At 36.6% G+C, this 21147-nt stretch overlaps 1 long non-coding RNA gene across 1 annotated transcript in view; it reads left to right on the top strand.

The window, feature by feature from the left end:
- Positions 1-21147, top strand: part of LOC135272564 (uncharacterized) — a 63482-nt gene that overhangs the window by 27799 nt on the left and 14536 nt on the right. The gene's annotated exons all lie outside the window — the stretch shown is intronic.

Raw genomic sequence — 21147 nt, 5'->3', positions numbered from 1 at the left:
TGAGTTTGTAAAGTTATAGGGCATTATAACAACGTTGACTGCAACACTTCTTAATTTCACTTTAGAACATAGGAGATAAATCACATCGTGTGTAAAAGTGTATCAAAATAATAAGCAATAAATAAATAAAGAATAACAAACAATAAATAATAAGTAATCCCCTCTCTGGCCTTGCAGAAATGTGTGCAAAACCAAGCCTGAAACATGTATGTAAAATTTTAAAGGCAAATCACCAATTGCCTTCAGTGTTAATTTATCTTACATCTTTCCATTCTTCAGTAGAAAATTTTGCATTTATTTAAGTTAAGTGTTGACTGATTTCTTTTTCTTAATTTTACCATAAGTCATTTTCTTGGGAAAATAATGGTGACATTGTTGCATTTGGAAACCAAGAAACACTGTGACAGATTTAATTCATGTTATTGCCATTTCAGCAGAATCTCACTGAGTTTTACATATGTGGAATGATTTTTTTAAAATGGTAGAACCTCTCGGTGGTCAAGCACTACCTACACTGCCTCACTCTGTAAACTTTTCAGGTCAAAATGAAAACTACATGATACTTTGAAACAAGTGTACACATATAAAAATTTCTTCTAGAATCCAGTGGTCTCAGATTGGATTGAAGAGAAAAAGGTTCACTGCTGACCAGGGGCTTGTTTCCCATTTTTCATTTCTGTTTGTAATTCCTGTCAACTTTGTTTCTTGTGCTTTTGCTAAAAAGGGCAACTCATATTTATTGGACCTGGGTTTCAATAAACAGTATGCATTATGGTGAACCAAAGAGTGATTTATTGATAATTTGTCACTTATATTTATGAAAATGTAGACCCCAGAGCTCCAGAGCTGGTAAATCATATTCCACAGCCTCAATGTTTTGGTCCCCGTCTCCCCCGACCCCCACTCCTCTCCATAAGCCAATCCCTGGCTTCATTTACTGCCAAAAGCTCACGCCATGCAAGCCGACGGCCCCATACTGCTCAGGTCCTGGTCATCATGCACTTGCAAATATAAGAAAAATAGAACAACCGTTAGAGACCTATTTGTTTTTTCAATATGTTTTCAATTTATTTCTCAAGTCTAGAAATAATAAATTAATAAAATATAATTAGATGTAAAATTACAAGTTAATGAGGCTAGAGAAGGAGGAAGAATGTAAAAAGAACAGTAGATTGTGAGTTTTTTTTTTTTTTTAGTTTGTTTATTATGATACAGCTGTATAGAACTTTCACACAGTTTCCAGATGCAGGCAGCTGTTAGTCCATGGCTATTAAGGAAACAAAGGCTTAGAGTTCATTTTGATCCACTTGTTCTAGTTTAAGATGGCACTTCACTCAATCATATACAAGACCATCAAGATGGGCACTGTGTCTTCACTTGCCTCTTGCTGCTCACTTATCTCTTCTGGCAACCTCTCCAACAGCAAGCTGCTCCACTCTTCCTAACATGTTTATCTCCCATGGTGATGTCAGCAGAACTCAGTAAATCTAATATTCATGCTCAAACAGATTTGTTGGTGCTCTTTGTTTATAAGAATCAGCCCTGTATCACTCCTGCAGCTGCTTCCTCTAGATATGCAGGCAGGGCTTTGTGTTTTGTATTCTCTTTAGACAGGACTTGGGCGATGAACAAAGCACCTACCTATCTGACTTCAACCTTTTTTTTTTTTTTTTTTTTACAAAAATCTAATTCCAATGTTCTAATGTGTGTGCTTTTTCTTTTTTCTTTTTCCCCATGGATGTAACTATAACCTTGTACTTTTCCATTTGGCCACTTCTTTTGGACATAAAATGTTTACACCAGTGAAATAATGCATACGTTTTCTTTTCTAGAGGAATAATGAAGACAGAAATAAGATTTTAAAAATACATTTAAAATTGGCAGAAGACATTTCTTAAATGTAATGCTCTAGAGCTAAGGAATGAAACTCATAAAAAATGTATGCATGTTCCACATAGAAGTCTACAAAAATCATGTCATAAGTACTATTTTATAGTATCTCAAGTTTTATGGTAATTAACTATTGCTTTTCAAGTTTCAGTTACTTTTCATGATTTAGTAACAAATACATGATGGAGATATGGGAAACGGACATCATTAGCTGTGGTTTCCGGTCTCTTTTTTTTTTTTTTTTTTTTTTTTTTGCCATTCCTGGTGCAAATCTTTATCACTTTAATGGAAAAATCCACACTGATTTTAAAATCTGCAACAACTTGAGTCAAGATAGTTAGAAGCCTATTAAGTGATGGATGTGGGACTTCTTTTTCATGATGACTTTAAGGTAGTCGACTTCCACACTTTCTCACTTACATATGAGCATGTACATGTTAAAATTGTTTCTAAATATGTCTCAACTGTGTTTATTTTAAAGCACTACAGTGTTGTAGCACCCTTAGGAACCATTTTGATTAAGAACTAAGTTACATCTATCTTTATACAACTTTCTAATTTTAAATTTCGAAACACCACACATTTGTGTTACATCACAGGATTGCTGATCTTTATACCTTTTGAGGAACACAGTACTAAATGTTGACCTTAACAAAGTGCCAATTCTGCACCCCAAAGTGTTATATAGTAAGTGCTCACTTAACATAATTGATGTTATCGGAAAGTGAGATTTCAAGTGAAACAACATATTAACAAAATCAAGTTTCCCCTAAGCTATTGATATCAATAAGAGTTCATGTCTGATGTCATATTTCTGGTCACAAAATCAACATCAAGCTTCTAAATAAAGATCAGAACACTTCTAATATTAAACAGTGAAATAAATGTGATAAATACATTTAAGGAAGATTAGTCAAAAACCAATAAGGTAATTATTTACTGACTTAGGGGCCTGGGTAGCCAGTGTCTATCCTCGCAACTCAGGGTGTCAGACAGGAATCCAACCTGGCCAAGACACCCTCCCATCACAGGGAGATTCATACTCACCCTCACTCACCCACACTGGGACAGTGGAGATAGGCCAGTTCATCTCACATGCAAAACTTTGAGTTGTGGGAGGAAACTGGAGTACCTAGAGAAAATCCACACAGACATGAGGAGAATGTGCCAACTCTACACAGTGTCCCTGGCAGGAAGCAATTTTTTTCATCACTGCTATAAGGAAATGATGTTAGTCAGATGACGTTACTGGAGGACCTGCAGTATCCTTCAAGGCCATCTCAACTAGGCTTCATTTGCTGCATCTGCAGTCAAAGTATAGTCTCAGATTGTCCCGTCATTTTTAAAGATTTTAAAAGATGAGTCCCTTTTAGTGTATATCTAGGATTAGTTAAAGATCTAGTCTAGATATTATAAGCATTTGTTTTATAGTAGTTAGTGAGAGCTTAGTTGTATATTGAACTTACATGCAAAGATCTCAGAGTGTAAGATTTCATATAACGTGACTCCGGCCCTATAAAATTCTCAGTGTCTTCATTTTATAAATTTATAAATTGGAATTTGGAGATTTAATGTAAACTGAACCCAGGTCACATTGCAAGCCTCAGATGTTGGTAGTTTTATACCAATTTTAAATATACATTTATATGATACAAATAAAAATGCTTAATTTTAAAAGATGTTTTAAAAGACTACTTGGGTTTTGAGCTTCTGGAAGCAGTGTAAGGAAGTAGGAACAGAAATCAGCACTTAGCTGGGCCAGGATGATGTGAAGAAGGGCAGGTTGGAGAATTTGTGGACACCCTCATACCTGATGTCAACTGTGTGATACCAATATCAGTGTTGACATCTTATACTTAGGTCACTACAGTGTTAGAATTATGTGCAAACCACAGCCGATGTGAGCATCAACTTTGGTCCGTCATCAGGCAACACGTTGGTATATTAACTGATGTGTGATTTTCTGATAATTTTGTCTCCCTATGTTTCTTTGTAAAATATGTGATTAATGTTACCCCCTTGGAGACCAAAAAAAAGGGGAGTTCAAAAAAGAGAATGGAATGTACACAAGAAAGCTGAGGTCATGAAGTTTCCTACCAGGACTCACTAGTGTGGGGTCATAGAATAAAATCCATATGGATTTCAGGGCCCTGAGGGCAGAGAGGAACAGTGCTTTGCCCTGCTGGTTGTAGCAAGATGAATTTTCTGGCCAATATGGCACAGGAGCAGCAGAGCAGGCATGGCTGTATCAAGGTGTCTAGACAGAGGAGCTGGAGTCAGACGCAGGTTTTTACTTGCTCCAGTGAGATGGGCACATACCCCCAAGAAGCACTTGAAACCGATCCTGGCTGATATTTGGAGAATGGTCTGTGATCTGCGTGAATCAGGAACCAGAAACCAGATGAGAGTGACATGTCATAGCAGGGCAGATAAGGTACAAGTACGTGACACTCTGTGTCCCCTCCTATACAAACAACATACTCTCTGACCCTAAGGCTTAGATGTTATTATAGGAATTGGGTGATAGCAAGAGACCCTAAGATAGTTATATTTTAGGGTTTTGTATAACTGTATATTTTTCTCCACTTAGTGGGATGGGAACTCAAAACAGAAATGTTTCGTGGGACAATAAAGAAAGTTATACTTACTGAAATGCTAGGTTTAGGACTTATATACGTGCAACTGTTCAATTTCATTAATAGAAATGAATTGGTATTGGCATTGTCATATTTATCTCTATCAGCCATGCATCTTTGAAACTGGGACAGATAGAGACTGTAACCTGAGGTCATTTAATAAGTTAGTGATCAAAAGCTCATTAGAACTCTAGTCTTTTATTTGGTCTTTGTTTAGCTTGTGTTAGAATACTACTTACCTCTAATTCAAGGAAGCAAAACAAAAGACTTAGCTTTTCTTTTCTTATTTTTCTTTTCTTTTCTCTCCGTCTCTCCCTTCCTTCTCTCTCTCTCTTTCCCTTCCTTCCTTCCTTCCTTCCTTCCTTCCTTCCTTCCTTCCTTCCTTTCCTTCCTTTCTTCCTTCCTTCCTTCCTTCCTTCCTTCTTTCCTCTATTGTGAAAGATCAGAGAAGGGAGACATCAATGTGGGCTGTATGCTTATTGAAACAAGCCTGCAGAAAACTGGCCAGAACCTAATAAATGAGTTGACTCAGAAAAATAAGGAAGAGAAGAGGGAATAGCATGTATTCTGGGATGAGTGGACAGAGAAGTGGCATGTAGTGGGACTTTGGAAGGGTTGACATAACGGAAGTGGAGGCTTCACATCCAGGAATAGGTTAAAGAGGGAGTTGGAAGACTGTAAGGGAGAATTAGGCAATATGAGCCATTGCAGGGCTTAAAAAAAAAGTGATGAGATTAGGCAGTTGTTCAGGAACTTTAGTCTAATGGCAGAGAGAGAGATGAATTAGAAACAGCATGAATGTAGAGAACAGGACACAAGCTCCCTGAAGTAGAGTGAGCACAAGGATAGGAAATGGCACCTAATTTATTTTCTTTCATAAAGCTGACCACAGCCTGACATTCTATTTACTTGTTTATTTTGTTTCTTTCCAACTAGAGAGTAATTTGCATGAGTCAAAGACCTTATTTGTACTAACTCACTTCTGCTCTCCCAGGACCCTGTACATGGTAGATGCTTAAAACATATTTGTTGAATGAGTAAATAAACACAAATATTTATAAATAATACATTAGAGAGAAATTTCAAAGAAGAAATTGATTTTTATAATTCTGGTGAAAACACAAAATTTTTATCTAATCTGATAAACTTAGTAAGGTGCAAACATTTTAAGGTTGTTTTTTCTAGTTCTGTGATGAACGATGATGGTATTTTGATGGGAATTGCATTGAATTTGTAAATTGCTTTTGGCAGTATGGTCATTTTCCCAATGTAGATTCTACTTATCCAGGAGCATGGGATGTGTTTTTAATTGTTTTTGTCATCTATGATTTCTTTCAGTACTGTTTTGTAGTTTTCCTTGTAGAGGTCTTTCACCTCCTTGGTTAGGTATATGCCTAAGTATTTTGTTTTATTTTTTTGCAGCTATTGTGAAGGGGGTTGAGTTCTTGATTTGATTCTCAGCTTGGTCATTGTTGGTATACCGCGGTGGTACTGATTTGTGTATATTGATTTTATATTCAGAAACTTTACTGAATTCATTTATCAGATCTAGGAGCTTTTTGTATGAATCTTTACGGTTTTCTAGGTACAAGATCTTATCACTGGCAAACAGTGACAGTTTGACTTCTTCTTTACCTATTTGGATGCCCTTTATTATTTCTTTCTCTTGTCTGATTGCTCTGGCTAGGACTTCCAGTATTACATTGAACAAAAGTGGTTAAAGTGGGCATCCTTGTCTTGTTCCAGTTCTCACGGGGAATGCTTTCAACTTTTTCCCATTCAGTATACTATTGGTTGTGGGTTTGTCATAGATGGATTTTATTACCTTAAGGTATGTCCCTTGTATGCTGATATTGCTGAGGGTTTTAATCATAAAGGGACTCTGGATTTTGTCAAATGCATTTTCTGCATCTCTTGAGATACCATGTGATATTTTTTGTTTTTGATTCTGTTTATATGGTGTGTCACATTTATTGACTTGCATATGTAAAATCATCCCTGCATCCCTGGTATGCAACCCTCTTGATCATGGTGGATTATCTTTTTGGTATGCTGTTGGATTTGGTTAGCTAGTGTTTTGTTGAGGATTTTTGCGTTTAGGTTCGTCAGGGATACCAGTCTGTAGTTTTCTGTTTTTGTTATGTCCTTTCCTGATTTGGGTATTAGGGTGATACTGAATTCCTAGAATGATTCAGAGAGGATTCATCCTTTTTCTATCTTTTGGAATGGTTTCAATAGGATTGGTACCACCTCTTCTTTGAATATCTGATAGAATTCAGCCGTAAACCTGTCTGGTCCTGGACTTTTTTTTTCTTGGCAATTTTTAAAATTACCATTTCAATCTCACTGCTTTTTAGTGGTCTGTTCAGTGTTTCAAACAATTTCTTCCTAGTTTACTCTAGAATGGTTGTATATTTCCTATTGTATAATCTAAGAGAGTTGTATATTTTCAGGAATTTATTAATCTCCTCTAGGTTTTCTAGTTTGTGTGGGCAAAAGTTGTCATAGTGTCCTTGAATGAATTTTGTTCTTTTGTGGTATTGGTTGTAACACCTCCTTTTTCATTTCTAATTGAGCTTATTTGGATCTTCTCTCTTTTTTTCTTGGTAAATCTCACTTATGGTCTATCAATTTTGTTTATCTTTTCGAAGAACCAGCTTGTTGTTTCATTTAGCATTTGTATTTTTTTGTTTGTTTGTTTTACTTTCATTTAGTTCTGCTCTGATCCTTGTTATTTATTTTCTCCTGCTGGGTTTGGCCTTGGTTTGTTCTTGTTTCTCTAGGTTCTTGAGGTATGACCTTAGACTTTCTATTTATGCTTTTTCAGACTTCCTGATGTACACCTATTGCTATGAACTTTCTTCTTAGCACCACTTTTGCTGTATCCCAGAGGCTTTGATAGGTCGTGTCACTATTATTGTTAGGTTCAAATAATTTTCTAATTTCCATATTAATTTCACTGTTAACCCAACAATCATTCATGAGAAAATTATTTAATTTCCAGGTATTTACATGATGTTCAGGGCTCCTTTTGGAGTTAATTTCTAATTTTATTCCATTGTGGTCTGAGAGGGTACTTGATATAATTTCGATTTTCTTAAATTTATTGAGACTTGTGGCCTATCATATGATCTATCTTGGAGAATGTCCCATGTGCTGATGAACAGAATGTATATTCTACATTTGTTGGGTAGAACGTTCTGTAAATATCTGTTAAGTCCATTTGTTATAAGGTATAGTTTAAGTTCATTCTTTGTTGGCTTTCTATCTTGTTGACCTGTCTATTGCTGTCAGTGGAGTAGTGAAGTCCCCCACTATTATTGTGTTGCTGCCTATCTCGTTTGTTAGGTATATTAGTAATGGTTTTATAAAGGTAGGAGCTCCAGTGTTAGATTTATATATATTTAGGATTGTGATATTTTACTGTTGGACTAGTCTTTTTATCATTATATAAGGTCCCTCTTTGTCTTTTTAAACTGTTGTTGCTTTAAAGTCTGTTTTGTCTGATATAAGAATAGCTACACCTGCTTGCTTTTGGTGTCCATTTGTGTGGAATATCTTTTTCCATCTCTTCACCTTAAGTTTATGTGAGTTTTTATGTGTTAGGTGAGTCTCTTGAAGAGACAAGATACTTGGTTGGTAAATTATTATCCATTCTACTGCTCTGTATCTTTTAAATGGAGCAATTAGGCCATTTAAATTTAATGTTAGTATTGAGATGTGAGGTACTATTCTATGCATCATGCTAGTTGTTGCCTGAATGCCTTGTGTGTTATTGTTTTGTAGAACTTGTGAGATGTATGCTTTAAGGGAGTTCTATTTTGGTGTGTTTCAAGGTTTTGTTTCAAGTTTAGAACTCCACTTAGCAGTTCTTTTAGTGCTGGCTTGGTAGTGATAAATTCTCTTAGGAATTTTTTGTCTCAAAAAGACTTTATCTTTCCTTCATTTATGAAGCTTAGGTTAGCTGGATACAAAATTCTTGGCTGATAATTATTTTGTTTAAAGAGGCTAAAGATAGGACCTTAATCCCTTCTAGTTTGTGGGGTTTCTACTGAGAAAAATGCTGTTAATCTGGTAGGTTTTCCTTTATCTGTGAGGTTTGCCTCACAGCTCTTAATATTCTTTCCTTTGTCTTGACTTTAGATAGCCTGATGACTATGTGCCTGAATGATGATCTTTTTGCAATGAATTTCCTGGGTGTTCTTGAGCTTCTTGTATTTAGCTATCTAGGTCTTTAGCAAGGTCAGGGAAGTTTTCCTCAACTTTGTCCTCAAATAAGTTTTCCAAACTTTTTGATTTTTCTTTTCCTTGGGAATATCAATTATTCTTAAGTTTAGTCATTTAACATAATCCTAAACTTCTTGGAGGCTTTGTTCATTTCCTTAATTCTTTTTTTCTTTGTCTTTGTCAGATGGAATTAATTTGAAGCCTTGTCTTTGAGCTCTGAAGTTCTTTCTTCTACTTGTTGGATTCTGTTTTTGGACTTTCCAGAGTGTTTTCCAGTGCATTTTGTAAATGAAAGACACATCTAAGTATGTATTTCATTTCCAGAAGTTGTAATTATTTTTTACTTATGCTCTCCATTTCTCTGGAGATTTTTTCATCCATATTCTGTATTTTTAAAAAAATTTCTTTAAGTTGTCTTTCACCTTTCTCTGGGGTCTTCTTACATAACTTATAATCAATCTTCTGAATTCTTTTTCTGGCAATTCAGAGATTTCTTCTTGGTTTTAATCCATTGCTGGTAAGCTAGTGTGATCTTTTGGGAAAGTTAAAGGACCCTGTTTTGTCATATTACCAGAATTGTTTCCTTCTCGTTAGGGTAGACTATGTCAGAGGCAGGATCTGGGACTCAAGGGTTGCTGTTCAGTTTCTTTTGCCCCACAGGATGCTCCCTTGGTATGGTACTGTCCCTCTTCCCATAGGGATGGAGCTTCCTGAGAGCTGAACTGCAGTGATTGTTATTCCCCTTCTCTGTCCAGCCACCCAGTGGAGATACTGGGCTCTGGGCTGGTGTTGGGGAGTGTCTGCAAAGAGTCCTGTGATGTGATTCATCTTCAGGTCTATCAGCTGTGGACACCAGCAGCTGCTTCAGTGCAGGCAGCAGGGGAGTGAGGTGGACTCTGTGAGAGTCCTTGGTTATAATTTTCTTTAGTTTACTGGTTTTCTCAAATGCTAGTTGTGCTGGCAGTGAAGTTGTCATGTGTATAGACTCAGGACCTCTGGTTAGCCAGGATGTTACAGGTGGTGGGATTAGCTGTTGTGTACTCCTTTCTTGGAGCAAGGTTGTTCTTTTATGAGTTGCTCTAATGGTTTGAGTTGGTTGGCCTCCAGCCAGGATGTGGTGCTTTCAAGAGAGCATTGACTGTGGTGGAATAGGGGTGATACAAGCTTGCCCTAGGGTTGCCTGGATAAGTACTTGGGTTTCTCAGGAAGTGGGTGTGGCCATAGAGCTCCCAGGAGATTATGTCCTTTGTCTTTGACTACCACTACCAAGGCAGGTAGAGAACAACCATCAGGTGGGGGCAGGGTTAGGTGAGTCTGAGCTCAGACTGCCCTTTGGTGGGGCTTGCTATAGCACTGTGGGGGATGGGGTGTGGTTGTCCAGCCAATGGAGTTATGTTCCCAGGGAGATTATGGCTGCCTCTGTTGTGTCATTCAGGTCATCAGAAGTTGGGAAAACCAGTAGTTACAGGCCTCACCCAGCTTCCACATAGCCAGCAAGGACAATCTCACTCCTGCTGTGCTCCTCCAACAGCCAACAGAGCCAAATTTATATCCAGGGCTCTGCTGTGCAGGGCTGAGATCCTGTCCCAGGCTATAAGCTTCCCCACTAAGAAAACAAACAGGGCTCTCAGGCCTCATCCCTCCCTGCCTGCTATGGCATCTGTGCTCATATCTGCACTTTCCATTGCATCCCCTAACCCCCGCCATCCCAAATTCTGCCTAGGAAAATTCTCACTTGGTTGAAATTATTACTAAGTTCTTCCTCTCTGTGGCCCTGCCCAAATCCACTAGCAACCCTCCCCAAGGACCCCTGTGAGATAAAGTCAGAAATGGCTTCTCTGGGCTGCTTTGGGGACTGGGAGTGCCTACAGGGCTCTTCCCGCTGCTGCTTCTATTTTTATATTTTGCTCAGCTCTCTAAATTTGTTTTGCCTCTAGGTAGGGTTAAATCCTTCTCCCGTGATCTGGATTTTCAGACTCCTCAGTGAAGATGTGTGTTTGGAGGCAGATGTTCTCCCTCTCACACTTTGGGCACTCACAGTTTTTTGGCTGTCTCAGAGTTTGCAGTGGCAAGTTACTTCTTTCAAAGGGTCTGCAAATTCTCTCAGTTTTCCTGGTAGGTTCCTGAGGTGGTTCTTGGAGTAAAAGTTCATATTGTGAGTCTCCACATGCTGTTCTGTCCATCTAAGTGGGAGTTGCAAGTTAATTCTGCATCTTATCTGCCATTTTTGATGCTAAACTTTTTTAAACAAATTAAAGATTTATGACAACCCTGCATTGAGCAAGTCGTTTGGTATCATTTTTCCAACAGTATCTGCTCACTTGGTGTCTCTGTGTCACATTTTGGTAATTCTTGCAATATTTAGATCTTGTCATTATTATTATATCTGCTATGGTGATTGGTGATCAGTGATCTTTGACGTTACTATTAAAATTGTTTTGGGGCTCCAAACCAAACCCATAGAGGACTGCAAACTTAATAAATGTATATGTTCTGACTGCTCCATTGACTAGCAGTCCCCTTGTGTCTCTCCCTCTTCTCAGGCCTCCCTATTCCCTGACATACAACAATATTGAAATTAGGCCAATTAATAACTCTACAAAGGCCTGTGAATGTTCAAGTGGAAGAAAACGTTGCACATCTCTCCCTTTAAATCGAAAGCTAGAAATGATAAAGCTAAGTGAGGAAGGCATGCCAAAAGCCAAGACTGACTAGAAGTTAGGCCTCTTGCACCAAACAACCAAGCTGTGAATGCAAAGGAAAACTTCTTAAAGGAAATTAAAAGTGCTAGTCCAGTAAATATATGAATGATAAGAAAGTGAAACAATCTTATTGCTGATATGGAGAAAGTTTGAGTACAAAGCCTAATCCAGAGGAAAGCCATAACTGTCTTCAATTTTATGAAGACTTCAAGATGCAAAGAAACTGTGGAAGAAATGTTTGAAGCTACTAAGGGTTAGTTCACCAGGTTTAAGGAAAGACACCATCTCCATAACATAAAAGTGCAAGGTGAAGCAGCAAGTGCTGATGGGGAAGTTGCAGCAAATTATCCAAACGTAGCTAAGATTGTTCATGAAGGTGGTTAAAGTGCTACACTAAAAAAAAGGATGTTAATAGAAACAATCTTCTGTTTAGAGAAGATGCCATTCAGGATTTCATAGCTAAAGAGCAGTCAACACCTTGTGTCAAAGCTTCAAAGTACGGGCTAATTCTTTTGTGAGGGGCTAATGCAGATGGTGAATTTAAGTTGAAGCCAATGCTCATTTATTATTTCAAAAATCCTGGGATCCTTAAGAATTATGATAAATCTACCCTGCCTGTGCTGTAGTAATGAAACAACAAGCCTGGATGACAGCACAACTGTTTACAGCATGACTTACTAAATGTTTTAAGCCCTCTGTTGAGAACTACTGTTAGAAACAAGGATTTCTTTCCAAGTATTACTGCTTATTAACAATGCACCTAGTTACCCAGGAGCTCTGATGCAGATGTATAAGGAGATTAATGTTGTTTTTATGCCTTCTAACACAACATCCATCCTGTAGCCCATGGATCAAAGAGTAATTGTGATTTTGAAGTCTTATTATTAAAGAAATACAGTTTATATTTGCTTCATATAGTGATTCTGTCTGATGGATCTGGGAAAAATAAATTGCAAATTTTCTGGAAAGGATTCACATTCTAGATGTCATTAAAAATATTCCTGATTCATAGGAGGAGGTAAAAATATTAATATTAACAGGAGTTTGGAAGAAATTGATTCCAAATGTCATGATGACTTTGAGGGGCTCAAGACTTCAGTTGAGGAATTAACTAGAGAAGTGGTGGAAATAACAAGAGACCTAGAATTAGAAGCGGAGCCTGAAGATGTGACTGAATTGCTGCAATCTCCTGATAATACTTGAATGTATGAGTAGTTGCTTCTGATGTGTAAGGAAAGAAAATAGTTTCTTACAATGGAATATACTCCTAGTAAAGATGCTCTGAACATTGTTGAAATAACAACAAAGGATTTAGAATATTCCATAGATTTAGTTGATAAAGCAGTGATAGGGTTTGAGGAGATTGATTTCAATTTTGAAAGAAATTCAATGGGTAAAATGCTGTCAAGCAGCATTGCTTGCTACGGAGAAATATTTGTTTGTGAAAGAAGCATCAACTGATGTGACAAACTTTATTATTTTATCTTAAGAAATTGCCACAACCAGCCCCATCGTCAGCAACCATTACCCAGAGCAGTCAGCAGCCATCAACATCAAGGCAAGACCTTCAGCTAGCGAAAAGATTATGACTTGCTCAAATGATTGTTAGCTTTTTTTTTTTTTAGCAATAAAGGATTTTTAAAATGTTATGTACGTTTTTTAGACATAATGCTATACCAAACTTAATGGACTACAGTATGATGTAAATCTAAATTTTATATGTGCTGGGAAACCAAAAAATTCATGTGACTCGTTTTATAGCAATATGTCCCTTTTTTTTTTTTTTTTGTAGCAGTCTGGAATCAAATGAACCCACAAAATCTCCTGTACTTCTGATGCCACTTGGCCTAAGGAATGCAGCTGCTCAAGAGTAATGGATGAACGGTTGGAATTGCAAAGGCTTGAACAGTAGTGTTCTGATAAATACCTCAACCTTAATACTTACGAAAATTGGTGAACCATAAGCAGCCCCTGGAAGTGTCTTGAAGAAAGATGGTCAAAATAGGTTTAGTCAAAAATCCAATCCACAAAAATATAATAGTCTCTGAAGTCTTAAGCAATTCATGACTGACTAGGAGCAGACGTTCCAACATACCTCTTTCAGAGCCTGGGATGTAAAAATACCATTTAGATCCTTGAAGTAAGCTGATATTTTCACCTCATAAAAATACTAGCATGTTCACCTAAGAAGAAAAAAGTGACATTTTCTACTGGCATTCATGCAGTATCCCAGTACTCGCTCAAAAAGAAGAAACAGAAAACTCTTCATTTCCAGATGGTTGAAGATGGGAGGGAGGTAGGACATTATTATCTATGATTCTATGGTAGTATTATTTCAAAAAATGCTATGTGCCTGCTTACATACCTATGAACAGACACATCAAAGTTCTTTAGCAATCTCTCCAGAGTCTTTCCCCTGCAGGACTCCTGTTCTCTCTGCAGTATATTAGAATGCAAAGATTCCAGCAAGAGTTGGATTCATTCTTGGATACCAATTAACTACTCTGAATTTCCTGTATGTCAACTTTCTCTGAGTTTTTAATCCTATAAGAGATGCCAGCTTTTAAGAATAGGACATCACTATTTTGTCACTACTGGGGCACAAAAGTCCTACCATCTAATTTAATGGTCTCTCTCCTCTATGGAAATTAATATTTGAAACTTGAAAGCCCGACATTAGCACCGAATATTTTAAACATTTTATAGCCCTTCAGCTGTTCTGTAGTGCCAGTTTGTTTTCCATTCCCCTTGACATCTCACAATGCTAAGTACCCAGGGACAGCCTGTAGAGGTTTCCCCATAATCCACCTTTATCCATTAACAGACACTCAATCACTAAAGTGCTTACTAGACTAAACATATTTATCCAACCAAATCACACTTTACAATGCAAATCTGCCAATCAGACTCTGGATATTAACGAGAAACTGCTTTAAGGGGATTTTGGTGTTTGTGCTGTGAAGAGCCTGCTTACCTCCAACAAACCACTAAACCAAATTAACATAGCTGTATCCTCATAAAAGAAACCAGATATCCTGTTGTGAAAATAGAGAGCTTGGTGGGACAGGCCTCCTTTGATGGCTAACAGTTGGCAGACAAGGGTTCAGACTTCAAATCTGGCTACCACAAAGTCATTACAAACCTCCAGCATCAGGCTTTTGATAACTTTAAAAGCAAAATAAAAATGTAGCATTGGGGTAACTCAGTAACTTGTCAACTTACCCAGTTACTATTATAATTGCAATAAGTGCTGTAATTGTTGGATAAGGCTCCTTAATTCTAATTGCTCCTTCAACCAAGATCATGTTGTAAAAGTGCTGGCATTAGCCAAAAATAAAATCCAAGAGACACAAATGTGGTAGTAATAATAATTCTTTTTATTGGCCTGGAAGAGAGGAAGAGAACAAAGCTTTAAAAACTTCAAAGTTCTGACCAGAAAAAAGAAAAAATCAGAATTGGAGAAACTCATACATTCATTGCCCCTTTATTAGACCAATGCTCACTAAGTGCCATCACCATGAGTTGAGGAGTTGACAGCACTTTTTTTTTTTAGTCTGCGAGTAAGTTACACCATCTATGTTGCCGTACTAATTTAAGATTTCTGTCACAAACTACATAACGCAGCCCTGTATGTCCTCACTCAGAACTCTTAATCACTTCAGACTTATTGTTATTATACCTCCTTTAAATACCAATATTTTAAGACCGCTTTGACACTTGGTAGGGTTTGAGGTAATTTTTTTCCCCCACTTAGCTAGCCAGAGAAGAAAGGCAGAATTTACTCAGAGTTAAACTACAGATGTGGGGTAAATAGTAATTCGTAAAATAATAGCCCATTATGCTGCACAGAAAAAGAACGCTACTGTATCTCAACTCTACACTTCTGGTCCTAAAATGAAATATGAATTTCCAGTCTTTACTGTTTATCAAAAATAATGAGCACTTTCTTATTTTGGTAGACTTTATAGGCACTTCTGCGGAAAATATTATGTGCAGCTAGAACAAGCTTCATTTTGGAGGCCACTCTTCACTCTGGAATAATTTCCAAAGTGAATAAACCACAACATGTGCATTTTTCCAAATATCAGCCGAGTAGAAATTCCAAGCCAAAGTAGAAATTAAATTGTCATGCAGCAAAATGTCAGTAGTTTGCTAGAAATGTTTTAAGAACATGCATACATGCCCGAAGTAGAAATAATAAATATAAGTTCTTGCTCATATATATGTTTAATCTTTGTCTAATATTCTCGTCTTTCACAACATAGGACTGAGTTAAGAAAAAGTTGCTAGATGAAACATGACATATGTTTGGGCCAGATTTTTGCTGTAAAATGTGTGTAAAACAATCTGAATGGCCTACTTATTTAGGAAATTAAACAAATAGCAATGGTTTTGTAATTATAATTTTTTCAACATTTGAATGAATAATATGAACATTCTGTAGATAAGTCAGCATCCCATTTATGTTAATGTGCACCAACTAGTATTCCTTTAAAAGTACTTGCATGAAGTTTATGAAAAACATGGGATTTAAATCTGAAAGGGACAAATATTACGATTCACGGACAACCATGGAATAGTGAAAATACTCAGTAAAATCATAGTGAATAACAATATTAGAAAGTTTGAGCTTTTGCTTTAAAACCTTTGTTAGAATTAAGCTATCATAGTGAACAGCACTTATAAACAAAATTATAATGTTGCTATGTTTGCCTTACACAATGGCTTTTATTTATTTATTATTTTACTTTAAGTTCTGGGATACACGTGCTGAACGTGCAGGTTTGTTACATATGTATATATGTGCCACAGTGGTTTGCTGCACCTATCAACCCATCATCTAGGTTTTAAGCCCTGCACACATTAGGTATTTGTCCTAATGTTCTCCCTCCCCTTTCTGCCCACCCCCTGACAGTTCCCGGTGTGTGATGTTCCCCTCCCTGGGTCCATGTGTTCTCAGCACAGTGGCTTTTGAATGTCATTTTTGGATAGGCATATTAAGCATTCACTAATTTAATGTTGGATTTTGAAACTGCACTTTTCTAGCAACAATGTGTTTCTCTCTTCTAGTAAGGATAATGCAGCTTGTAAATCACATTGAATGATATCGACAACTGTTTTGAGCGGTAGAAGGAGCAGAAAACATTCTTCATCTTAAAGATGTCCATGGCATAAAATTACAAAGAAATTATAAAATATTTACAAGAAATATACAAATATACATAGTATGTAGAGGAGTAATTGAAAGAGACAAGAGATAAATACAGAAGGTTCCAACATTGGATTGTAAATTCTTCCTGAGAAGGATGGTAGTTTTCATTTCCTAATTTGTACAAAGAAGAGATTGATAAATGTTTGTTGAATAACTAAAATAATTCCTGAAGAAAAGTTTGACAACAGATCTTGAGGAAAGGAGATTCATGAAATAAGGAGGTAGATTTTTCCTCCAGGCCTCTGAAAGGTAAAGGCCACAGAAAGCTGAGTGGTGAAAGCACATGGATAAAGGGTACAATTGGAAATCTAGGTGTCCCCCCAAGCCTTACTCCAGGGGAAGGTACACAAAAAGCACATTTTTAGAAAGTCAAATTTAGAATCACTCAGTGCTTTGAAAATATCAAAGACTAGTTTTTCTTTGTACTTTTGAAGGCGGGACTACTACAGTAAGCGTTGGAAGTGACGTAGCTCTCATTTAGTTCACTCACCAGCTGGTTGGTATAGGAGTTTCTTTTGCGGCATCCCTACCACAGGTCTTAACAGAGAATTTTTAGTTATATTAGAAGAATGTTCAAATGTAAGGCCTTGTTTTATTATCCCACAATGTAGGAAAATGGGTACCTACGAAGATGCTTGGGATATGAGATGGAAATCTACTGGAGAAATCATCACCACCGCAACCATTTGTATTTGATCACTGTACTCGGCCTCATCAGTTGTAGGTGTCTAAGTATGATATTATCAATTGTCATTGTCTTCTTTCTCCTGCAGATGGAATTATCTGTAGTAGAATTTTTAAAAATTATTACGTTAAACATTTGGTTTATGTTCTGTCTCCTGGTAGTTTACAAGGTTCTTTCCATTTACCTGGAAAAAATCAGACCCAAATATGAATAGTTAGATAATTTATTTAGTGCTCGTGGTTTCAGGGATGTGACAGAGCAAAGATCTCTTCTGACTTTAGTTTCTTAAAGCCTAAGCCATAGGGAAACAGAGAAGATTTGAGGGATAATCAAAAACTCGAAAGTCTTGAGGAATGAGAGATTTTGCTGTCAAACCAGAAAGCATTTCTCTGGACTGGAGAATGGAAGGGGAGAAGAAAGGGATGTAATTTGAAAAGAGACTTTGGTGGGTTTTGGGGAGAGGAGCTCTATGCCTCAAATTGAGTTAGATCCATGATATTTGAAAAAGCCTTATATGGATTTGTGGGCTTTGAAGGCAGAGGGGACTCATAGATCCTCAGGAAGTGGTAGGACCCCGGAGGACACAAGCAGAAGAGCGGGTTCAGTAGAGGCATACAGGATCACAGATAGCCTTGCAGAATTCCCAACGGACAGGCCAGCCAGCATGGGAGCACGTGGCCAAGGGATCCTGGGGCTAGAGAGGACACGTGACAGTGTCTGAGTGGAGTGATGGATGAGGACCACCTGGAACAGTGGACATTACAGAACATGTCTCAGTGAATAGCTGACATCAAAGACCAGATGGCATCCACTTCCCAGACCTTGGTGCTGTGCACTCACTTACGCCTTATAGTTCTGGAAAAAGGTGGGTTGTTACCTCAACTGAATGAGATTTGGCTTGTACCACCCAGATAGAGTGGGGAAGAAAAATAGAAACTGTGCTAAATAAGAAAATGGAAAATATTTAGAATATTATACTATTTGTCAACTTGTGAATTTGTGGACCATAATTGATACCATCTATATATCATTAGTATTTCTGAACTATGAAACTAGTATATGCATCTGGCACAGAAAGAAAACATAGCATGCTCACCTCTACTCTTCCCAAAACCCCAAATAAACAAACCTAGAAACGTAAAAGTGTATCATACATAAAGTGAATATTCTCAGTCCTGTCTTCGCTCATAACTTATATGTGAATACTGGTTCTGCTCCATAGATGTAACACCTGTGGATGAATATTTTTCACCCTTCTAGGAGCCATTAGATAATAATAGCATCCTCATTTGAGGTTGGAAAATAGAAAAAAATAAAATTCTACTTGTACCAGTTTAATTTTCATATTAAGATTTTATACTTATTTTAAACAAACTACGAAACTTACCAAGTTCCTCCATCATGACCTGCTTCAGCAATATAAAAATATTTTTGCAGAACCCTGACCAGGAGTGATATGGAATTTTTGTTTTAACGTCACTCACACAGCTTCAGTGATGCATGAAGTTATGAAAATCTCAGAGGAGAGGGAGAAACCTTCTAATGCACAGGTGATGTTAATTCAACAAGGGGCCATTTAATGTTGTTTAATGACTGGAAATTATGTTAAGGTCAAATAAACCGGGGCCCTTGTTCAAAAGACAGTTGCAAGCAAACTGGGATTACAGTGAGCAAGATAATTCCTCTCAGCTGCTTAGATTTTTTTCTTTTCCTGGAAGAACTTGATATACCTTCAATCCCTGAATTGTGGTGGAGTTTAAAAATGAGGAAAGAATAACAGGAGACTATAAATTGATTTGATTTATAGTAATGGCAAGTAAAAGACCTTTTATTTCATCTTCCCTTGGAGAAATAATACTTCTATCAGTATAGACATCTATTTTGAAGGAATTCTGCAGCTACATGGCCCTTAAATTGCTCATAATGTATTTTATAATTATTAATAATAACTTTATGAAATGGAATTTTTGGAAATGGTTGGATCACTGACAGTGAGAGATTTATGCCTTCATTATGAGCTTTATCTTCCGTTATCAATCAAGGTATTACAATAAAATAAAATTAAAAATTCAGTTTCTTAGTTGCACTAGCCACATTTCAAGAACTCAGTAGCCACACATGGCCAGAGGTTTTTATCTTGATAATGCAGATATACAACATTTGTATCATCAAAGAAAGTCCCAGTGGACAGTCCCACTCCACATCTATGGCGATGTATCAGGACGGGTGAAAATCTGAAATGTTACTGCCACAATTCTATCCTTTACCGACCATGTAAAACAAAACTTTTCTGGTAAGAGCATGTTTATAGTGATACCACAACTAACATGCTACTGATTTTCTAGTTCTGAGTAGCTCACTGGCCTACGGAATGAGTTTTTACTGATCTTGATGTAGTATGAAAGGAACAACTAAAATAAAATAATCGCTTATTCTGTTTATTTGAAGTTAATGAGTGTTGTTTATATGAAAATTTAAGTGCTGATTACATGATTATTCTTGTCTTAGCATGCAGATACAAACCAATTTACAAAGAAGGGAACACAGTTCTTCAAAATTTTAGTTTCTTTTTTCTTTTCTCTTTTTTTTAAGCATTTATTCTCTCTGTACTTATAAAGAGTTTGCGAAGATGCCATCACAACCATTTACATATGTTCAGTGCATTTAAAGTGTCTTCTTATAAATTTTATAATTAAAAAATGCTAAATGTCCTAGTGTACTCACATAAGGAATTTTGGGGTCAAATATTTGAAGTTTTCATATTGGGGATGTTGAGAGACCAGGTCATTTTAAAGACTAATCTCTATGTCTGTTATCTGTACTTTTTCCTGTGTTTATAGTTGAAATCCAGTTTTACTGAAAGTTTGTGGAATGATGACTTACACTAAGGAAGTGAGTCAGTGTCTCCAAGAAATAAAAGAATTAAATGCCCATTGGGTTCTAAGAGTAGAACTGTGTGGTGAGGGAGAGAAACTAAGAAAGTTGTTATGGAGGAAAATGTATAAATCCTGGAAATCCAAATACACTCCTAAATGTATGGCGACTTTTTGAAGATGGGTTAAAAAATAAGATGTACTTTTTTAGTGACATAAGAATCCATACTTAAAATGTTAATAATGTAGATTCTCTACTTATGTAAGTAGTAAGTAGAGGTATTCTTATTTATAAGGAAGATTTAAGATTTGTTAGTATCTATTTCTAAGTCAGATATTTTTAAAAGGAACTCTTTTGTGTTCCTTTGAACAGTGAATGCTATTTTCTCTTTACTTTTTAAATTAAATGCATTTTCATTGTTTTGAGTTTTAAAAAATGTTCAAAATATAGTTAGCAGCATATAAATTGGTACCACTGTTCTAACAATTGCTCTACACATATGAAAAAGCCTAGCCACATTTTCCTATGGTACACATTTTCTTTCAAAACATTTTTTTAGTGCCTGCCATTCTCTTTTTTCCAGGGCCAATGGGGTAAAATGAGGATTTGGCAAAAGTGAAATATGGTCAAAGTTTCCTCTCAAACATAGAATTTTATGGCAGTAAAATAAAAGTAGGAGTCACTACATTTATGAATTTAGCTTGCTAATTTTAAGAGTGAGATGATGTTTCTTAGCCTTCAATAGCAGTTTTCTTTTGTATTCCAGTTGTAATATATATTGCAGTTGGTGATTGCTACATTCAAATTCATTTTTTAAAAAAATCTAGGTTGACTATTCAAAAGCACTATGAGAAAATTACTCACCTTCTATTTTCTTTTGAAACATACTTAAAAATCTAGATTAAATATTTAAACCTCTTA

Source organism: Aotus nancymaae, unplaced genomic scaffold (assembly GCF_030222135.1).
Source record: "Aotus nancymaae isolate 86718 unplaced genomic scaffold, 86718_ANA_hifiasm-v0.15.2.pri h1tg000115l, whole genome shotgun sequence".
NCBI lineage: Eukaryota > Metazoa > Chordata > Mammalia > Primates > Aotidae > Aotus > Aotus nancymaae.
This window is presented reverse-complemented; position numbering and strand designations above follow the sequence as displayed.